The sequence below is a fragment of the Cricetulus griseus genome (assembly GCF_003668045.3).
Source record: "Cricetulus griseus strain 17A/GY chromosome 1 unlocalized genomic scaffold, alternate assembly CriGri-PICRH-1.0 chr1_0, whole genome shotgun sequence".
NCBI lineage: Eukaryota > Metazoa > Chordata > Mammalia > Rodentia > Cricetidae > Cricetulus > Cricetulus griseus.
Genome location: NW_023276806.1, coordinates 136,505,918 through 136,527,034, shown reverse-complemented (window position 1 = coordinate 136,527,034; position 21,117 = coordinate 136,505,918). Strand labels below are relative to the sequence as shown.

Genomic DNA, 21,117 nt, shown 5'->3' with positions numbered 1-21,117 from the left:
GGCAGTGTCAAACTTTGTGACTTTCTGTTGTTTAGTTGCTGTTGGAATCTGGACTCCAAAAGCTTAGATGAGTTTCTAAATAGCCGGATAATGATTTTCTTATTTCCAATTCTCAACCTCTCCAGGATTCTCCTCTTCCATAACCCCACCCCCCATTTCCCTTCTCTTCTAGGCCTCCTCTGCTTTCCCTCTTGCTTTTTTCTTTTTCTTCCTCTTGTTCTGTTCTCATCTTTCCTCCCTCCTCTCTTTCATTTACTTTCTCTGCCCCCTTGGTTCTCTCCCCTGTCTGTCTCCTCCTCTCCTCGAAGTCTCTCTCCTCTGGATATTCTTTGCTCTCTCGTGATTCCTGCCTCTTCCCTTATTTCTTCAGTGACTTCACCATGCCTCACTGTTTAGATTCAGAGCCCTGAGGTATAACAGGAGGGGTGGCCAAAGGAAAGTCAGAGGACCTCATGCATTTCCCCCAAAGCCAGCAATGAACGCTCAGGGGGAAAGAAAGTGAGTGCCCAATGGTTCATTGTCTTGCTCTCTCTCTCTTGGCTGCAGAACATCTGTGTCCAGCTACTACAACTACAACTACAACTACAACTGAGGTCCTGGCCCAAGAAAAGCATTTCTCTTGGGTCAGCTCCCTGTCTCTAGTGGAGCAATCTGGGCTCCATCCTGCAAAAGCAGGGCTAACAACAGTTTGCTTTACTTGGAGCATGAGAAACATGGTGAGGGGCTTCAAAAGATGCAAATCTCAACCCTCATTCTGTTTTGTTGACATATCAGCTTGAAAAGACACAAGTCACACCAGCTAGATTTGGGCCCTGACAGGCCAAAGCTGTAGACGGTAGCATTTTATCTTGTATTCTCTTCTCCATGGTTAGTGATTCACAAATTTGTCTTACTTCCCTTTGCTTAGGGTTAGACATTGGGAATTTAACCTTTTTCTAACAGACTACCTTTATAGCTCAGGTATCTTAGGTAAAAAAACAAACTGTTTTACTCTGAGCAGTGGATTCTCCATCTCCCTCCATCTCACATGGGCTTGAGATAAATTGTGACAGTCTTTAGTATTAAACCATCTCCCAGGACAAACAATTTTTTTCTTAGCTCACTTCTGTACCACTGGAAGTGTTTTTTTTTCTTAAATAAAACAATGCTTATAAAAATTATTAGTTTTACTATTTGAATTAATTACTAGTCTTTTAAAAGCTTCCATCTTTTAAAAATATAATATTTTATTAATTGAGAATTTCATACAATATAGTGTCCTGAATAGTTCTCTGTCATCTTGCCACAAGCTGAAGTCATCTGAGAGGCATCTATGGCCACTTTTTTAGTTATTGATCAGGGAGGGCCCAGCTCATTGTTTGTGGTGCCATCCCTGGGCTGGTGGTCCTAGGTTATAAGAAAGCAGGCTGAGCAAGCCAGTAAGCAGCATTCCTCCATGGACTCTGCATCAGCTCCAACCTTCAAGTTGCTGCCCTGTTTTGAGTTCCTGTCCTGACTTCAATGATATACAGTGCTGTAGAAGCATAAGCTAAGTAACCCTTTCCTCTCTGAGTTGCTTTTGTACATGGTGTTTTATCACCTCCTCCACCACACACATATGTACAAGAGCAGGGATCAGGCAGGACAAGACGTTCATGTAGAGACCAAAGAACAACTTCATAGAGTCAATTCTCTCCTTCCATTTTTATGTTGGTTCTGGGAATCAAACCTGGGTCAACAGGTTTGCACACCAAGTGCCTGTACCACTTGAGCCGTATTGCAGGCCCTAGGACCTGTTGATTCAGATTTCTATCAGGGCCCAGGACTTCATACCATGTGCTCTTGAAAACACCCAAGTCCTTCCCATGTTTTGCATGCTCACCTCTAGGGAGTAACTTACTGTTGAAACCATCAGTATCTGACCTTATTGCATTCACAAGTCATATGAGTATTTTAAGCATATGCAGAGTCCTGTATTTGATGTAAAAATGTATGAATTATCTTTGACATCCAATTGATACCATCATCTTTACACAATCATTTTTATTTTAGATATCTCAGATAACCATAGTATTTACAAGGGGCTAAGTTAATATTTGGTTCAAGAGAGAGACCCTCACCTCCCTCCCAATTTTGGATTTGGATTTTAATGTCAACATATACACCAGGTTTGGAATTTAATATAGTTCTGGGAAAATAGTTTTCCCATAGAGCTTTGTCTTTCTTCTTCTTCTCCTCCTCCTTCCCCTCCTCTCCCCCCTCCTTCTTCCTCTTCTTTTTCTCCTCCTCCTATAAAAAAGAGATTTCAGAAGCACAATCAGGCAGGCTCTGCTCAGAGACCTCCAGTACACCTCACGATTTGTGGATGACCCCCGTGTGTGAAAAGACAACAGCTGGGGTAGCTCTGAGACAAGCCCTCTGCAGCCAACAGGGGGTTTACATTCTTACACTGCAAAGTGTCCAGGCTCCCGGGAGCATGGAACTCAGAGGAGCTCCATGAGGGTTGGGGCAGGATGACAAATGGGCCTGTTAGAGGCGTCTGGGAAAACATCCACAGGGTGTTTTGTACCTGAGACACAGAAAACTGTAAACAGTAAATGGAAGGGGCCAGTTTTGCTTGTGAGAAAGCAAATGAATGTTTAAAAAGATGTGAAAAGAGCATATGCTGAATGGGGAGAAGACTTGGGACTTGACTTTCAGGAATGGTCCACAAGAAAGAACTTGGAAAGAAAGGTAGAAAGAAAGAGAGAAAGAAAGAAAGAAAGAAAGAAAGAAAGAAAGGAGGGAGGGAGAGAGGAAAGAAGGGAGAGAGAGAGAGAGAGAGAGAGAGAGAGAGAGAGAGAGAAGGAAGGAAGAAAGAAAGAAAGAAAGAAAGAAAGAAAGAAAGAAAGAAAGAAAGAAAGAACTTAGATTCTGTGATGAGGCACACCTCCCACCGCTGCAGCAAACTCCTTCTGGTCTTTGTAGAGAGGTGCTAATTTGACACCGGCACCTGTCCCCTCTTTCCACATTATATTCACTCTGCTGTGAACTTACTGATCTTTAGATGAGATGTTCACAAAGATGCAGTTAGTTCCATCCAGCTTCCTCATTCCCCCATCCAGACAGCAGAAGGTGTGCAACCGCAGGTCTAGGTGCTTCTGTTGTTACTAACGCACAGTTGTGTCATGGAAACCATCTCTGCTCGTAGACGGTTGGTCAGCTGAAACATCTACAACAGTATCTTTGTAGAAAAGAAATGGGCTCATATTTTTCAATTGGGCCACCCCTGGAGCCGCCCAAAACAAAATTTTCTATGCCAGGTCTCTCCATCAGGAGTCATTTGACAAATGACCAATAGATGGCGCCATGAGCATCTGTATAAAATCCAAGGCTGAGAGAATTTCTCTTTACAAAGCTCTTCTCAAAATATTAAGCAAAACATTGACCGAAACGCAACCGTATTTGGACAAGCATGTTTATTTTACTTCAGCGCTTTGTGATTAGAAACACCCAGATGTGTGTAGATATATTTTTACTATCGGACCCTAAAGTTATGGAAAATATCCTTGATGGTTAGGACGGACTGTAAACTTTTACAGGATTATTTGCAGGCAGAATTTTCAATTTTTCATTGAAGCTAACATTTTCTTCATGTATGATTTAGTCATTCCGTTGTTAAGTAAAACCCAAGAGAGCAGTTTCCTTAATCTACGTACTCCTCTGAGAAGCACAGGCATACAGAATGGAGTGTAAGCATTGTGGGATGGATACATTATGTGTGCATTTAAAAAAAAAGGTGCAAATTTTGTTTTGTTTTCTTTTCTTGAGAATACATGGTCTCGGCTAGTCTACAGCTTGCCATGAAGAACAGGTTCATCTCAGATCTGCAGTGATCTTCCTGTCTCTGTCCCATAAGTCCTGGCACTAGAGGCTTGTGCCATCAAACCAGGTATGGTTTGAATTTGAAATTTACCTCTCTATGTAGAAGTATACACAAAAAGTACAGGAGCATTTATTCAAGATTAGAAGATATATAGTGTCCGATATTAAGAATATAGTCTGTCTCAGATTTCCAACCTCAAGGCTAAATGTTTTAGACTAGAAAATGACTGTTAGCTCTCCTCGGTAGATATGACAGCCTCTGAAGGAGAAGCTTCCCTTTAATTAAAAAGCCAATGCCTGGGTGGGAAGTCTGAACACAGCCTTTCTCTCTCCTTGTGGATATTCTCTTACCAGGTAAACATATAGGACATGGTACAGAGTAATCAAAACCTGATGGGCAGACACGAGAGTCAGACACCCAGGTCAAATGGCCAAACTGTATTTGAGACAGAAAGACAATTGCAGTCTGGTGATTAGAAGGATGTTAATGAGTCACACTGGTGTTCCAGGGGGATATGGAGGGAAGGAAACTGGAAACGTTCAAGACTTGAGGGTCAGGCTGCCCCTGTATGGTGACTAGGACCTGTGAAGGAGATGAGGGTCCATTTCTTAGTGAGAATCCTGCTTGCTGACAGTTCTGTAAGAAGGAAGACCTGTCATCAAGCCTCTGAAGAAGCTTGACCTCTTTGACCACCTAGAGTCTCCTATGTATTGTCTTGGTATGAAGTGCCTAACAGAACTAGTGATCTCTCCTTAATCACAAGTACTGTCTTTAAATCATTCATCCTTAGTACTGACCTAGCAGAAAAATGAATAACATGATTATTCTTTGAGGCAAATTGATAACCAAGGGGAGGAAGAAGAACCCTAGGAATGTCCAGAGTAGGTGAGCTGGTGTGGAGTGTATGGAGAGATTTTAGCCATTTGGATGGCAAGTTGTCTTGGGGAAACGGAAGTGGAATGGGAGAGGGTGACAACCTGGGGCTGCAGGGAGATCAGCTCACGAGCAACCGTGGTCTGCGTGGTCTCCGTTAGCAGCGATGGGAGTCTCTGGCTAGGAAAACTGGCCTGTTCCAGGGAGATTTCTCTGCAGTTGGTACCAGGAAACAGGCCCAGACGCTTGATTAGAATGTAAAACAGGGAGGTTGGGAAGACTGTGGGAGGCATGGTAGCAGGAAGATGGATAATGGTCCCCAAGTGGAAATATAAAGACTAAATACTGCCATTTCACACCACAAAAGAGTGGTTAGAGCGCATAATAACCCACACGGTATTTTATGAAGAATTATAGGGAAGAACTCAAGGTTTCAAACACAGAGAATGATAAGATGGGAGTGTTGACTATGCTTATTTTAATCAGAAATTATACACACACACACACACACACACACACACACACACACACACACACGTATCACATCATGCCCCACAGGATACACATAATTCGTGTGTGGTAGTCAATAATAAAATATAAGGGGCTGGGGAGATGGTTCAGCCACCCAAGTGCATGCTATGCAATCGTGAGGAACTGAGTTCAGATACCCAGTACCCCATAAAAAACTAGGTGTAGTGTTGTATGCCTGTGGTTCTAGCACTGAGATGGAGGGGAGGCAAAGACAGGCAGATTCCTGAAGTTCATGGCCAGGCAGCCTAGCCTGAGAGCTCCAGGTCCAGGAAGATACCTTGCTTCAAAAAAATAAATAAATAAATAAATAAGCAGGAGAGTGGCTGAAAGAGCCATCTCATGATATTGTTATGTAGGGGCACCCATGCACACATACATGGGAACACATACACAATAAATAAAATGTAGTCAGCTTTAAAAGTTCCAAGGGTTCCCTGTCCCTCTCTCCTAAGACTGGATTTGGAGTGGGGCGGGCAGCCATGCTCACCCAGCATTTACATGGGTTTTGGAGGTCTGAACTCCAGTCCTCTTGCTTATGTGGCAATTGCTTTAACTGTTGAAAGCTCCCCTCAGCCCCTGGATGTTAGCTCTTTGAGAGAATGAAATACTACGTGTTTAGACTAGTGATTATTAACTATGTAAAGCAAGGCACCTATGAGACTTACTTAACCACGCTTTCCCATTCTAGCATCGATTTCCAAGGGATATAGGTGCTCCTTAGGCTGAAGAACTCTGCCTGCCACAGGCTTCACAACTATCAATGGGGCAGGGCACTTTGTCCTTCTCAAGTATCTTAGGTCAGGAAAATCTTGATTCCAAACGACAAACTTACAGAGTTTGGGAGAAATAGTGTTCTTTTGTTGAAGACTAATATGATTTTAAAACACATGGGCAAAGTTTTGCTGATTTGATAAAAAAGGTGTTTTGAAGGTCAGTGTGTGATGCAGGCAGCCAAAGATCAAACAAAGTGTCTGGAGACTCAGACTTCCACTCAGGACAGTGTCAACCAATCAACGGGAAAGCAATGGCCCATGACTATTCTTAGCATAGTTGTTTTTCAAAGAGGGCTTCTGGAATTCTTTCATGGAGGTCCCTTGAAATCTACTTTTACAACACTGTTAGTAGTTTTGATTCATTTAAACCTGCATTGCACTTGAATGAAATGATTATACAAAGAGCTGCTAATATGATCCATGGAAGGCCACCCTCTTGAAATGCCTGGAGGCAACAGGGCTTTGGGCAGATGGCACAAGAGCCATAGACTTGTAGAACTCATTCTCATCCAAGCACAGCAGGGGCAGGCATATTGCAAAGGCAGAGGTATAAGAGGACTTACGGCAGGCATGAGCCACTCATGCAGGAATCACAAGTCCCTCTTTACACTGTGGTGGTGCATTCTGATATAGTATTCACTAAAGACAGAAAACTGCAGTTTCTTTATCTGTTGGACCTGTGAATTTCGTCGGGGGCGGGGCTGGAAGGGATGACATCATTATCTTTCTGTTAAGGGTACAGACTGTTAAACAACAACAGCTCAAATATTTTAGGGGAAATTGAAACCACTCTCCAATTTTGTTTTGGGTGCTGATTATCCAATCAGTTCCAGGTGTTGTGTAACAGGTTCCTCCAAGATTGAAACATTCCATCCTGTTGGAAGCTGGGGAAGCAGGAAGGTGAACTGCTCACTCAAAATAGCTTCAGGAAGGGCCTAAAACTGACCAGGTTCAGTAGGCCCCTCTCTGCCAGAAACCAACTCGAGTGGAGTAGTCTGGGAGGGCTCAGACCAGAGTCACTTGGAAAGGATGCTGTCCAACCTGTTGAGCTGCCAGTAGGCTATACTTTGTGCTTTAGGTTCCCCATTTTTGTGAGCTGTCACCCATGCTGGGGTGGGCTGGGGTGAAGCAGCTGTCTTTGAGTCATTCCTGCTCCTCTAAGTAATCCCTCATCCACACTTTTGTAAGTAACCACAATAAGACTCATTGGTTCATCAAGTTGGACTTTGGTGATATCCATACTTTGATCTGTCAAGGGTTCCCTCAATGGAGTGAGTAGATGTGTGTGGAATGTCTCCCCAGGAAAAGCTTTGTCACTCAATAACAGGACCTGACATAGGCTAGGCCAACACTCTCACTTGAGCTATACTTCCAGCCTGGATACAACATTCTATTTAAACCCAGGATTTATTGATATTTATCTCAACTGATGTATGGGGTATTTACTACTTTTTGTGGCTATAATTGCCCAAACTTACTTAGTAGACACAATTTAAAAATTTTAAATTTACTTTTACTTGTCTGATGGGGATGTCCTTCTGTGTGCTGTGAATATATGTTTCTCTTATTGGTTGATGAATAAATGCTGATTGGACAGTAGCCAGGCAGGAAGTATAGATGGGGCTACCAGGCTAGGAGAATGCTTGGAAGAGGGAGGCAGAAAGCAGCCTCCAGGAAAATGCCATGTAGCTGCCTAGGGAGCAAGAGGGCAGGACATCACTGGCAAGACAAGACAAAGTGGGGATACATAGATTAATAGAAATGGGTCAATAATTAAGAGAGAGCTAGACAAATAAGAAGCATGAGCCATCGGCCAAACAGTTTATGATTAATATAAGCCTCTATGTGTTTATTTGGGGCTAAAAGGCTATGGGACTAGGCAGGACAGAAACTCTGTCTTCACTTGTCTCTGTCTCTCTCTCTCTCTCTCTCTCTCTCTCTCTGTGTGTGTGTGTGTGTGTGTGTGTGTGTGTGTGTGTGTGTGTGTGATTGAAGGTTCTTAATGAGGCCAGCAGCATTAGTTCCCCCGGGGAGCTGAGTTACAGGTGATTGTAAACTTCCTGGCATAGGCATTAGGAACAGAGCACCAGTCGTCTGCAAGAGCAGTATGTATGCTCAATTTTCAATGGCTCGGCCATCTCTCTGGTTCCCAAGACCACAGGTTTTAAGGTTTTTTCTTTTTCTTTCTTTCTTTTTTTAATCCATTTCATTTTCCCCTCATGAAGAGAAAGAATTGTTGTTACGGTTTGAACTTGAAATGTTTCCCTGATGGTTCATGTGCAAAAACTTGCCAACTGACTGGGGGAGGGGCCTGTGGCAAGTGTGTGAACTCCTCACAAGCAGGCACAAATGAATGTGTGCTCTCCCTAAACAGGACACTCATGACAGATCAAAGTTACATTCCCCACCTCAGTCTAGTTTGGTGAACCAATGAGTTTATTGGGCTTGCTTGTATGGCGCGGGTGACGGGTTGCTTTCAGGAGCTGCAGTGATTCCCAAAGCGTAGGAAGGAGTGGTTGGGAATGAGTGACGGTTTGAGAATCTTCCTTACCCAAGTCTTCTACAAGGGAACATCAACAATCCTGAGCATGCAGGTTGTCACAGCTGCTCTGATTTAAATGGCAATGGCATCTGTGCCCAGAGGGCTGTGTTCCATAGCAGCAAGCAATTGAATCCTGAGGGCTTCAGTGTATTCATAATCTGATGGCATTATTGAGCGGTGATGGGAACAGGAAGGTAGCTTGAAGAAAGTAGGTTACCAGGGGCATGCCTGTGCCTGTGCCTGTGCGTGTGAGTGTGCGTGTGTGTGTGTGTATGTGTGTTTATGAGTGTGATGAGCAAATGTGTGGTTTATGTACATTTGAGTGTGTGCTGGTATGCACACCCATGCACACAGGCAGAGGCCAGAGGAAGGAAGGCACCAGGTGTCTTGCTTTATCACTACCTTGCTTATTCCCTTGAGTCAGGGTCTCTCACTGAAACCAAAAATGGCCAAGTATACTACTTAGGAATAAATGACACCAGGACTGTCCCATTACTATATATTAGCATAGTGAGGTCTTGAAGTAATTTGGTTTTCTTTTATATCATTAATACCAGGTCTATGAAGGTAAGCAGACATCATGTTTGTGCTCACATCTTTATTTGTGGGAAACAAGGAAAACTCGGAGAACTGTTTCAACTTCACTTGAACTTTTGTATTGCTCTCACTTGGCATCAATACATGCAGCTTCACAATAAAATTCATCCCGTCCTCCCCCCTGCCGTGCCTTCTTATAGAAATTACCTTAATGATAGGATCATATTTCTGGTTAATGTGGTAAGCATTCCTAAACCTTTGTTTATTTCAGGTATCAATTTTGTGGCTAAATTGCAAGTTTGATAGTGTCTAATCTGTTATAAGCCTGTCTCTGGGGCGATAGAGTTGTATTGATATATGGTGAACTGCTTATCTTTTCATTAGCTACAGTTTCTACTGCCTTGAAGATTCCTGCATTTCTTACTCCTGATCCCATGGCAGTTATGTCAAGAAGAACTCCCAAGTCTCAACAAAGCTTTTCTGTACTGAATTTCATTTTAAAAATTACCAGAGGGTATAGGCTAGCTGATTTCAAAATGGGGTATTGTACCTCCATGCTAAACTGGGGAACATATTGCAGGTGTGGCCAAAGAAATGAAAGGAAAAGCTTTGGACTCACCAGAGAACATGGGCTTGAGTCACTTCCTTCTGTCCACCCTTCCCTTATCCCGGTACACGATTTGTGAAGAATGGTTTAGAGATGCTGAGAATGGAAGAGACGAGGGAAGAGATTAAGGAGATGAACAGCAATGACTGGCTGATGATAATCCATGTAAAGAGCAAACATAGCTTAGGTTGTGAGCTCCTCCCCATGGAAACCATGGACCACTGGTATGTAAATTAAAATTTACATATTAAAATCCACATACACAGAAACACCCAGGCTTAGGAAAACAAGTTGGAAGCCACCTTCATGGTTTCTAAAGGTGACTGTTTGTGGGGATGCTCGTAGCCTGGGATACGGCAAACAGCTGGTACAAGGGTCCTACACTGGCCTCCGTTTGTAGTCATTGGACGTGTTTGCTTGTTCAAGGACCCAAGAAAAGAATGAATTTCTGTACAATGATCCCTCCTGCATTAGAATTTTTTGCTAGCAAATGAACAGAACACATGCTCAAAGATCCAGCCTTCAAGACTATGGACTTGTAACTAGCATGTCACTATGAATTAGTTACTTTTGCATTTTGCATACATTTGCATACATGAAAGAAACAGGTAAGGGGAAAGGTTCATTTTGGCTCATGGTTTCAAAGGCTTAACATACCAGGAAAAACACCATGATGGTAGGTGGGAGAATGTGGCAGCACTTGTCACGATGGTAGACTGAGAGGAAGACTACAGTGCTAGAACAAGGGGTTGGTCTAATCTTTAAAAATTGGCTCCTAGTGATTCACATCTCTCATTTGGGCATTACCTCCTAAAAGCTCCAAAGCCTTCAAAAACAGCATTGCAAGCTGAAACCAAGTGTTCATAAGTAAGCCTGTGGGTAGCTGCTCTGTTTCGAACCATAAAACACTGCCCCAGACCACAAAAAGCTCGTGATCATCTCGTAATGCAAAGTGCATTGAATCCAACTTCAAGAGTTCCCCGTGTTCTAGACAGTAGCAACATTGTGCTATGGGCCAAAGACTCTGCTGAGACTCAAGGCAATTTCTTAACTGTGAGCCCCTATAAAACACAAAAACAAGTTACATACTGCCAACACACAAGGCACAGAGTAAACATTCGGTTCCCAAAGGAGCTGTAAGAGACAGCAGAAGATTAAACCAAAGCAAGTCTGAAATCCCAGAGCAAACATCGAATCCAGTAACTTGATGCTCAGCATGTGGGGCATGTCATGGGAACTCCAGCAGGTCTGACAGTTCTGTCCCCATAGTTATGCCCCTGCAGCATACATCTCTCTCCTGAGAACTCACTGCCTGGAACTTTTTTTTACAGATGTCTCATCCAATATCCTATGGTCTTTCTCCCCCAGAACATGGGCTTTACCCTCAAGCTTCATAGATAGCCCACTCAGAATTTCTATCTTTGAATTTCTTTTAAACACCATGACCAAAAGCAACATGGGGGGGGAAAGTTTATTTTTGCTCACACTTCCAGATAACAGTCCATCACTGAGGGAAATCAGGACAGGAACTCAAGCAGGGCAGGGACCTGGAGGCAGGATCTGGAGGTCATGGTGCTGCTTACTGGCTTGCTTCCCCTGGCTTGTTTAGTCTGCCTTCTTACAGCACCCATATCCACCAGCCCAGGGATGGCACTGCCTACTGACATCAACCATCAATCAGGAAATTGAACCAGAGGCTTACCCCACAGTCCAGCCTGGTGGGAGTATTTTTTTTCATGTGAGGGTCCTGCTTCCAAAACGGCATTAGCTTGTGTCAGTTTGACATAAAACTAGCCAACACAAGCTCACTGCAAATGATTTGACCTGGCTACACACTGTCTGACCTAGCCTTTCTGAAAAAATAAATGAATGAATCTTAGTGTAAGCACTCATAACCCCATTCCTCTTGTATTCTGACACCTGTAAAACCAACTCTATATGGACAAGTCATTGTGCCAGCTTGAAAAGTAGCCAGTCATTCTTGGCCATGACTACAGTGACCCCTGAGTATCTGCCCAGATAATATGGGAAAGTACTTCTCTAAGTGGCCCTGTCAAATAGAACACACCTATCAGCTCTTTTTAGGTATTTCCTTTTAAATGAAAGTCTTTCAAGTGTCTGGCTATTTATACACTGTTGTCTTCAATGGGAGGATTTTCACTCTTGAAGGGACTTTCCCTGTTGCTCCAGGGCTAAAGTACAGCATCACTTTAATGGGGTCAGTGTCTTCAATAATGATAGCCACTGTATCAGAACTTTTTTCTTTTGATCTGCAAACTGAACCATGTTTGAAGTAATTTTCTCACCAACCTGCATATTTCTCATATCTTTATATTCCACCAGTTGTGTTGAGCCCTTACTGAAAATCTAGTTAAAAGCAGCTGCCAATAACCATGCCACAGCCTAAATGTATGTGTCCTCTACCAAAGAAATTTGTTCATTACTTTTGAATGCAGCATCACCCAAAATTTTAAGGCAAGGACAAAATGTATGCACAGTTTTTGGCAGAATGTAGTATACAGGCCTCTCCCAATTCCATTTGTAATTTCATGGAGTTGTTCCATTTATAATCTCAAGAGCACAGTCTTTACTATGGCATTTTTATCAACTTTCTGATCTTTCTCACTGTTAGCAAAACTAACCATTAAGTAAGCTTAAAGCATTTTAGGGCTCTTCTAGCCCATATCTTTAATCTCTTCTGCATTTCTCCCACAGATCACTGCTAAAGGCTTCAGAGCCACACATCCTGGTCTCTTGAGGCAACAATCCCTTATCTCTGCTTCCAATTTTTTGCATCAGTTACTTTTGTCTCACAGTGACTGAAATACCTAACAGAAGCAATTTAAGGCATGAAAGGTTTATTCTGGTTCATGATTTTAGGAAGATCTCCTCAGTCTATTGTGGCCAGGAGGGAAATCCATCCTCTGAGGATGACTGTGCCACTGGCATGATGCTATAACAGGGCCAGAACCAGGCATAGCCTTTAAAAGACTCGTCCCCCAGTGACCCACTTCTGCCAGGCATGCCGTACTTCTTAAAGGCTTCAAAACTCAGAGACCAGGCATTGAAACATAGGCCCATGGGACACCCTTTATCTTTAAAAAGCCATACCCAACAGATTTGTTTCTCATAACCAAGCTAGGAAAAATTACCTTTCATCTTTCTTCTTTGTAAAGTAAAGGTGTTAGAATGAAAGAACCTTCTATCGCATGCCAATTCCCAGTAATGGGGCTTATTTTGGTCGTACTTGGATGTTGGGATAAGACACATCCTAACTCTGCATTATTTCACTCCTGTAATGGAAGGTTCTTTGTCCTGGCAGGGTCCCACCACCCTTGCGAGCGCCAAATAAACACACAAAGACTTATATTAATTATGAAATTGTTGACTAGGGTTTCTTATTGGCTAACTCAGTATTAATCATTAATCCATTTTCTATTAATCTAACTATTTCCACATGGTTTTATCTTACCAGAGAAGGGTTGGCACTCCACCTTCCTGTTCTCACATCGTGACTCCTGTCTGCCTACATTTCCCAGAATTTTCCTCTGGTAGCCCCACCTATCTTTCCTGCCTGGCTACTAGCCTCATAGTGTTTTATTCATCAACCAATAAGAGAAACTTATACACAGAAGGACAACCCCATCACATTCCTGGTCCTATCTGCTCCTGAAAACACCCTGTCTCTATGCCACCACGTTCTCTCATCTCAACAAAGCATCTAGAGTAGAGCTTCTCAATCTGTGGGCCATGACCCTTTTGGGAGTCAAGCAACCCTTTCACAGCAGTCACCTATCAGATATCCTGCATATCAGATATTTACAATATGATTCATAACAGTAGCAAAATTGCAGTTATGAAGTAGCAACGAAATGATTTTATGGTTGGGGGTCACCACAGCATGAGGAACTGTATTAGAGGGTGGCAGCATTAGGAAGGTTTAGAACCTCTGCCCTAGAGCGCATCTTTGGACTATCTACAGTCTCAGCAAAAGAGGTTGCATAGCTCTGGAACTTATAAATGGCAGTTTGCCAAGTGGGAACACATTGTAGCTTATGACCTCTACTCCTAAAAGGTAGAAAAACCTGTTCGATTCATTCATTGATTTTTTAAAAAAGTATTCTGTTCAATTTTTCTTCTTCTTCAGGGTTGGAAGTGAAGTGTAAAAGCCACAAGACTTGCAAAATGTTCATAGCTGAAGGCAGTGTTTCTTTAACTTCACTAGAGAGGAATTTGTTTTCTCCTGGATGCATAAACCACACTGTTTGCAATAGGAACATTTCAAGGCCCAAGAGAAGCATTAAGTAGAAATACTGGTATTTCTCCCCAAGCAGTAGCCATTCTATTCTTAGACTATGGTGGTCTCTAAGAGCCTGTGAATTATATTCCTTTCTTATCACATTCCCTCAGGAAATGGTCCTGGGGTCTCCCATCGAAGAAAGAACATATGAACATTCCCACCACTTTGTAGCTACCCTAACAAATGAACTGAAACCCAGGCCCTCCCCTCAGGACACACCCCATTTCAACTTGGCTACAGCCCCTCAGCTATTAGTCTTGAGTTTTCTGCTAAGGGCTATAGGGGCAGAGAGATAAAGGGCTATAGTTTTCAAGGTTTGGTGGGGTTCATAACGGAATAAGTTTCATCTGGTGATAGATTTGAGCTGAGGCTTGGTAAATGGGTAGGAGTTACACTGACACAGCACAAGGTTTTACAGAAAGGACACTGTGGGCCAAAGCTGAGAGGGAGGGCTTTCCTCCACGTCTCTGTAACTTATCCTCAAAACCCCTCCCCACAGCTGGACAACTGTGGTGGCAGTAGGGACAGATGCAGGGGAAAGCAGTGAGAATGAGCCATGCCACTCACAGAAAATCAGTATGGTGGCATCATATGACATCAGCTACAATGTCAGGATAGGGTCCCCCTATCTTTGCCTCATAACATACTACTTGTCAAACCACAGTTGCACTGACCTGGAAGACCCTACCTTTTAGTGCCACAATCCGTCCAGCACAGCCATGCTGGATCAGCCCCCTAAATCTTCTGCCACGGCTATCACTCTGAAATCAACCATAATCTGAATGGCCAACCGTGACATACTGAGTTCAGTAGTGACTTCTCAGAGCCCTCTGGCAGTATTTCCAGGGGTGCTTTCCTATTGCCTCCTGGTTGCCTCCAAACTCTATCCTGTATCTGAAGACCTATCGGTACTTCTAGGAAACTCCTCCAGGTTTCCTATTTCTCAGGCCTTTATTCTTGGGATATGCTCCTTTCTTTGAAATCACCCCCTCAGACACTGTGGCCTACAAAAATTGTACTCACTCATTAATTTGTTTGTTTATTTAGCATGGTGATGGGGCTCTTGTTCTTGTCATTGCATGCATGTGTAGGTCAGAGGACAACTTGTGGAAGTCACTGCTCTCCTCTTACCATGTGCCTTCTGGTTATGGAGCTGAATCCCTCAGGCTTGGTGGCAAGTACATGTATCTACAGAATCCCCAAATTACATCCAGCAGCATTAAAATCTCTCACACATCTTTTGCTTTAGTGGGTTACTTTCTTTAGTCCGAGCACAGGTTTAGCGTCCACCATCAGGACAATCTGAAATCCGAAATGTCCCCAAAACTGAAACTTAAAAAAAAGGCCTCAATAATCATTTTAATTAGCAGTAGACAAATTCAAGTTGATGTGCATCTTAATGAAAAGCAGCCTGAGAGCAAGCCACTTTAAAACCCATTTATAGTTCATAAAGTGTAACTTCCCTTGTACAAAGTGCCTGTGTTTACGAACTGCTTTAAAAACACTGTCTATGATAAGAGAAATATTTGACTGGTGTGATATGACAGCTCTCCAGTCCCTTCCACCATTCCGTGATTTGACTTGGGGTTGGGACAGGGAGAACAGGCCACATAGCTTGATGCTCAGATGTGAACATGATGAGGAGAAAGAATTTTGAAATCTTACACAGCTGTACAGCCGAGGAACTGAGGAGACCAGTCTTCATGTTCTGGTAGGGTATTGCCTTGTTGATAAAGCCATTTACTTCTTATCCGTCTCTAGGATGCCCTCTTCGTGTTGCCCAGCATACTGCAGGTGATACCATATATTCATAAAAACATCAACCATGAGCTAAAATACCTTGATTCTTTTTACCTCCCTTCTGAGTCCTTATGATTAGTTACTAATTGGCAATCTTTGGCTCTCACGGTTGGCTGGGTCAGCTGTTGTTTTTTCTAAAAAGCCTTGAATTCCACTGGATCAATAAAGCTTGATTCAACAACCCAGGAATTTAATCATGGATGTGTAATTCCTCTTTTACCCCTTCAAAACACCGTGCCCTTGTAAATGGGATGTTTCTCATAGGGAAAGACTTAGTCTTCTTTAAATTGCCCGATACTGCTACCCTTCCCCCCAAACACAACACACATGGAACTGTTTTCTTTTCAATAGAAAGACTGAAAGATTGAAGTCTCGTGTTGTTTCTTAATCTGTATTATAAATGGGTTTCTTTCAAGCCAAAACTTTTTGATCGCTGAATTTCCCCCCTCCATCTGATGGTTCTACGTACATAACCTTTGTTGTGCACAAAGATACTGAAATATTACATATAATTACCCTCAAGCTATGCATAGGGTACATAAGAAGCAAAGGAATGTTGTATTTAGACTTGGGACCCATCCCCAACGTATCTCAGATGCATACACAGATGTTTCAAGGTCTGAAAAAAATTACGAAAACTGAAGCACTTCTTGTCCCAAACATTTGGATAAAAAATAAACTATATTTTGGGCTGAAGGGACGGGATGGCTCAACAAGTTAAGAGCATTGGCTGCTCTTACAGAGGATGATGGGTCTTCAATTCTCACCGCCCACATGGCAGCTCACAGCTATTTGTAATGACAGCTCCAGGGCAGCCAATGCCCTCTCCTGGTCTTCATGGGTACAACATGCACATGGTACACATAGACACATTCAGGCAAAATATTTGTACTCATAAAAATAACAAATCATCAAAAGAAATTGATTTACACTGTGGTGGTTTAAATAGTTATGGCTCCACAGACTTGTGTGTTTGAATGCTTGGCCTATAGGGAGGTGTGGCCTTGTTGGAGGAGTTATGATGGTGTTGAAGGAAGTATGTTACTTGCCTGTGGGTCAACATTTAAGAACTCTCAACTCTTTCTCCAGCACCATGTCTGCCCGCATGCCATGTTTTCTACCATGACAATTATGGACTAAACCTCTGAACTGTAAGTCAGCCCCAATTCAATGTTTTCCTTTATAAGAGTTGCTGTGGTCATGATGTCTCTTCCCAGCAATAGAAACCCTAACTAAGACACACTTTATGGAGTGTATTTGGAGGTCATCTTTGAAGGAAGGTTTGTCTCATTTTTTTTGGGGGGGTACATTTTGAGACATAGTCTTACGATGTAGTCTTGGCTGTCCTGGACCAGGCTAGCTTCTAACTCAAAGAGATCCACCTGCCTCTGCCTGCTGAGTATTGAGATAAAGGTGTGCACCACAACTGCCCAGTTGTATCTGAGGCTCTTAATAAGCAGCTGTTGAAAAGATCTTGGATGAAGAATTGAGTCAGCTTTGCTTAGCACTATCAAATACATGGAGAAATGTCATGGTTTCTGCTCTGGTTAATATTAGAGACAGATTGATGAGCTATGGCATTCAGAGCCCACAAGGTATCCATTGACAGCCAGTGACATGGGTATTAATTAGTGCCATGGGTAGTAAGTCCTGAGTGAGCTGGTGGTGGGATGGATTTCACCTGCTGATGGATGTGAGTTGAGGAGTCTGGGCATGTGACTGAGAGTTGCACTGATGCACTGAGGTGGTGAGGAAGACACTGCAGGCTGCAGCTGGGAGGGTAGGCCCTCCTCTGCCCCTTTGTGACCCCCACCCCCACCCCCACCCCGGGTCCTGTGTATCTGTGTTCTAATTTCAGCTAGCCTTCCTTCCCTCTCCAACTTCCCTTCTCCTCTCGTTTCTTCTCTCTCCCCATCTCTAGCCAGCTTCTCTCCTGCTGCCTCAGTTTCTTCTCTTTCTCTCCTCCCCTTGCTCCCCACTCCTCTTTCCTGACTTTCTCCCTCCCATTCTTTCCTTCTGTTTCTTTGAACTTTTTTAAACCCCTAGCCTCCCTCCCTTCTTGCTTTTTTTCTCTTCCTTTGCTCCTTCCTCCCTTCCCTTTCTTTCTTTTTAGATAAAACATCTCAAGTCCCTTTACCCACCCCTCATATGACATCATTTCCAGATACTTTTCCTTCCTCAGGTCTCTGAGCTTTGCTCAACTTAGATTAGGTGCCTTTTCAGTCACCTCCTGGACCAACCTTGTCCCACATACGGTATTTCCAGTCAGAGGGTGGGAGGACTCTACTTTGCTGTCCCAGGATTTATACTTGTTTTAGTTAAAGCACCCACCATACACAGAGATGGCTCCCTAGGGCTGACGTCTTCCCTGTAGCTTTCATTGTGAGCATACCCAAAAGTAGAGATTCCCCCAAGGCTTGCATGAACAGGAACTAATTCCAACTTGCCACAGCCTGGTGAGAATGGAGCGTTCATTTCTTCCAGCGCTGACTTACAGGCTGCCTCTCCTCTGTGGAATGCAAACCACCACCATGCCGGCCAGGCTGCTAGATGGAGGGTCCAGACTATCAGATTCAATGGAAACTGCAGGGGGAGCTTGATGGGAGCAGAATGTAATTACTTTAGTTGGACTCGGGCCAGGATTCTGGAGTTAACACAACTGCCCTTAGAAAGTCTGCCATAAGATCTCTGGTGACCACAAATGGTTAGGTCTGTGGTTTTGGGTTTCTTCGGAAAGGTAAACAGCACAGGGCAGCGTGGTGGCCCTAACACCACGCCGGGCATCTATTCACAGGGACCCAGAGAGGAGAGGCCACCTACTGAATCAGAAATACCATTTCCTGAAGTACCTTCTTGTTCCTGGGAGGTCTGTCATCCCTAGTAAGAGCTGACAGGCTCACAGGCTGAGCGTTATGGCTGCCAGCCTAAATTATGTGCTTGTCATTTCTCCTTGTGTTGACCAGGGTCCCAGCAACAAAACAGTAGGGAACTCCCGATTCACATTTCTGTTCAAAACACATTCGTTTCTCCTCTCTGTAAAGCTCCTGGATCCCACAGTCCAAGTTAAACACAACTGGAATTTCCCTATAAGTCAAAAACAATATTAATTCTGAGACCACATATTTTTCTTCTTGTAGGGTATGTACACATTTAAACACAGCACATGCCCCAGACAATCTGCAAATGGTAAAAAGCTCAGAGCAGCAAACAAAAAAGGAGAAATGAGAGGAAATATATATATATATATATATATATATATAATATATATATTAAACAAGAGACCAGAGTTTGGTAGGGTGTCTGACCCAGCAATGGGAATTTTCCTCTGTGGTCTGTTGAAAGAGGAGTAAAAGCTGGCACCCTGCCAGGAGTGCGGGCTGGAAGTCTCTATACCACACAAATCTTCAATGAGGGTTACTTCTTGGTGGGAAGCAAGAAGATTTTTGCTGACTGTTAGGGACCATGTCTCTGGCTGCACAGCCACCCGTCCAAATGCATCTGAAGTCTTCGGATGGTCACAGCCATCTTTTATGAATTAAAACGGCAATCTAAAGTTTTGTAAACCTTAGCTCCTGCGGCAGACGGTGGCCTGTCTAATTAAAAGAAAATCGCTAATATTTTCCCTCATTTTCCTTCTTTACTTCTGCAAGTTCAATCCTCGCTAACCCAGACAAGACATTCATTTTTATGAAGACCCATGCTGACCCCTAAATATATGACTTTTTTTTTTTTTTGGTTAATGTTTGTGCCCATCTGGTTTGAATTTAGCATTCTTATGAGTCATTTCACTGTGATAGGAACACTCTGCTATAGAAAACTTCTGTTAATATTTTAACATTTTAAATCAAACGCCGCACACAGCGCTACCTAAGTCTCCTTTGCAATTACAGAAAACCATGCCCTCTGTACTTCATGGTTGCTGCCTTCACGTTTACTTACCTTAAGTTGAACATAGTACATGGTAAATAAGTGTACATCCCACATACATGCTAGGATGCAGAGCCATCATGGAGCAGTGTAGCCCTTTTGCTTAAGAGCCTTTTGCAGGCAGCATTTGCCAAGCGGGAAGGTGGGGGTTGGCTGACTCTACAGGAAGTCGTCGCTTCTCCTGGCTGACACTTAGCCCATTTAAAAGACCCCCGTTTATTTTGCCTTCACCATCAACTTTATAACTTACGTTTTACTACCCAAAGTTTCTGATTTTGAAGCTCGAACCCATTTTCCTTTTACTGCTGGACAGTATTTCTCAGCGTAGTCTTTCAGGCAAAAGGGGGGAGGGGGGAAAATGCTAGGAATTTCTTTAAGAAAATACAGCAGCCGCCCCCTCCACCTTCTTAGGTAAATGGATGGTTCCCTGAGAGGGGAGGCTGACTATGTACTTAGTGGGTAAATTGAATCTGCACATGGGGTGGACATAATTTAACTTAAAAAAATAAAAAGAGAATTTTGAAGGATTATTTGTCTATATTAAAAGCGAAGTGAGTTTGCCTCAGCAAGCAGAGCCATTTTCTCCTTTATTTCACTGTACGTAAAATACTTCATCTTAATTTTGAAAGGGGGGGGGGAACCCAGTGCTTTAAATCAAGTGCTCCATTTGTAAGATAGGTATGAACTCCCAGCTTCCACGAAGATACAAATGGGTTCCTGTTCTGAGTGAATAATAGGATCTCACTCCCTCACTCCCCACTAACGTTCCTGCAGTTTATTCCCTAATCTGCAAAATCAAAGTTTAACAAAACAAAGCGCCTTACCTGGGCCCTGAACACCAATTCCTTAAAACAAGTTTATTCTAACCCTCATTACGTTGTACTTTACTCAGGGCGCTTGGAGAGGTTTAAATCAGAATAAGAAAAATAATAACGGTTGACTCACAGAGGTGGGGCTCCGTTGCTTAGCCTTTGTTCAGACAAAACACGTGTTGGAGGCTATGAAAACTTTGCAGAATCCAAATCTGGGGATTTTAGCCACCGCATACCACAACTGCAGATCCCAGGCTCCAGGCATGACGAATACGTTCGTTCTTCCCCTTAGCCATATTGTTGTGACTGAATAAAAAATGTAGTTTTTTTTTTCACACAATTTAATTAGAAGTACCAGATGTGGTGTTGTATGACTGATGTCAAAATATGACACTTTTATGTAAACACTTTAACTTAATCAATCAAGTAAATAGCTTTCACTATTTTAAAGAGTTTTGAATCTGTTTGGTGTGAATGCATTATTTTTGTGTTATGCTAAATAGATCACGGCCAGCTGCAGTGTCAGTAAGAGATTAGGGGAATAAAGCTAGATTTTACTATATTATTTTTT

General features: G+C 43.0%; 1 long non-coding RNA gene across 5 annotated transcripts; it reads right to left on the bottom strand.

Annotated features, from left to right (window-relative positions):
• Positions 1-2,005: 2,005 nt before the first annotated feature.
• Positions 2,006-20,838, bottom strand: LOC103158829. 5 transcript variants are annotated; one of them, XR_004771779.1, is made up of 5 exons: positions 20,680-20,838; positions 15,673-15,795; positions 9,720-9,803; positions 3,016-3,202; positions 2,006-2,268 (listed from the first exon to the last, which is right to left on the bottom strand). It is a non-coding gene; the product is annotated as an uncharacterized LOC103158829 (long non-coding RNA). The 5 variants fall into 5 exon arrangements; XR_003480498.2 differs by having other exon boundaries at positions 20,559-20,686; XR_004771777.1 differs by having other exon boundaries at positions 9,720-15,795.
• Positions 20,839-21,117: the final 279 nt, after the last annotated feature.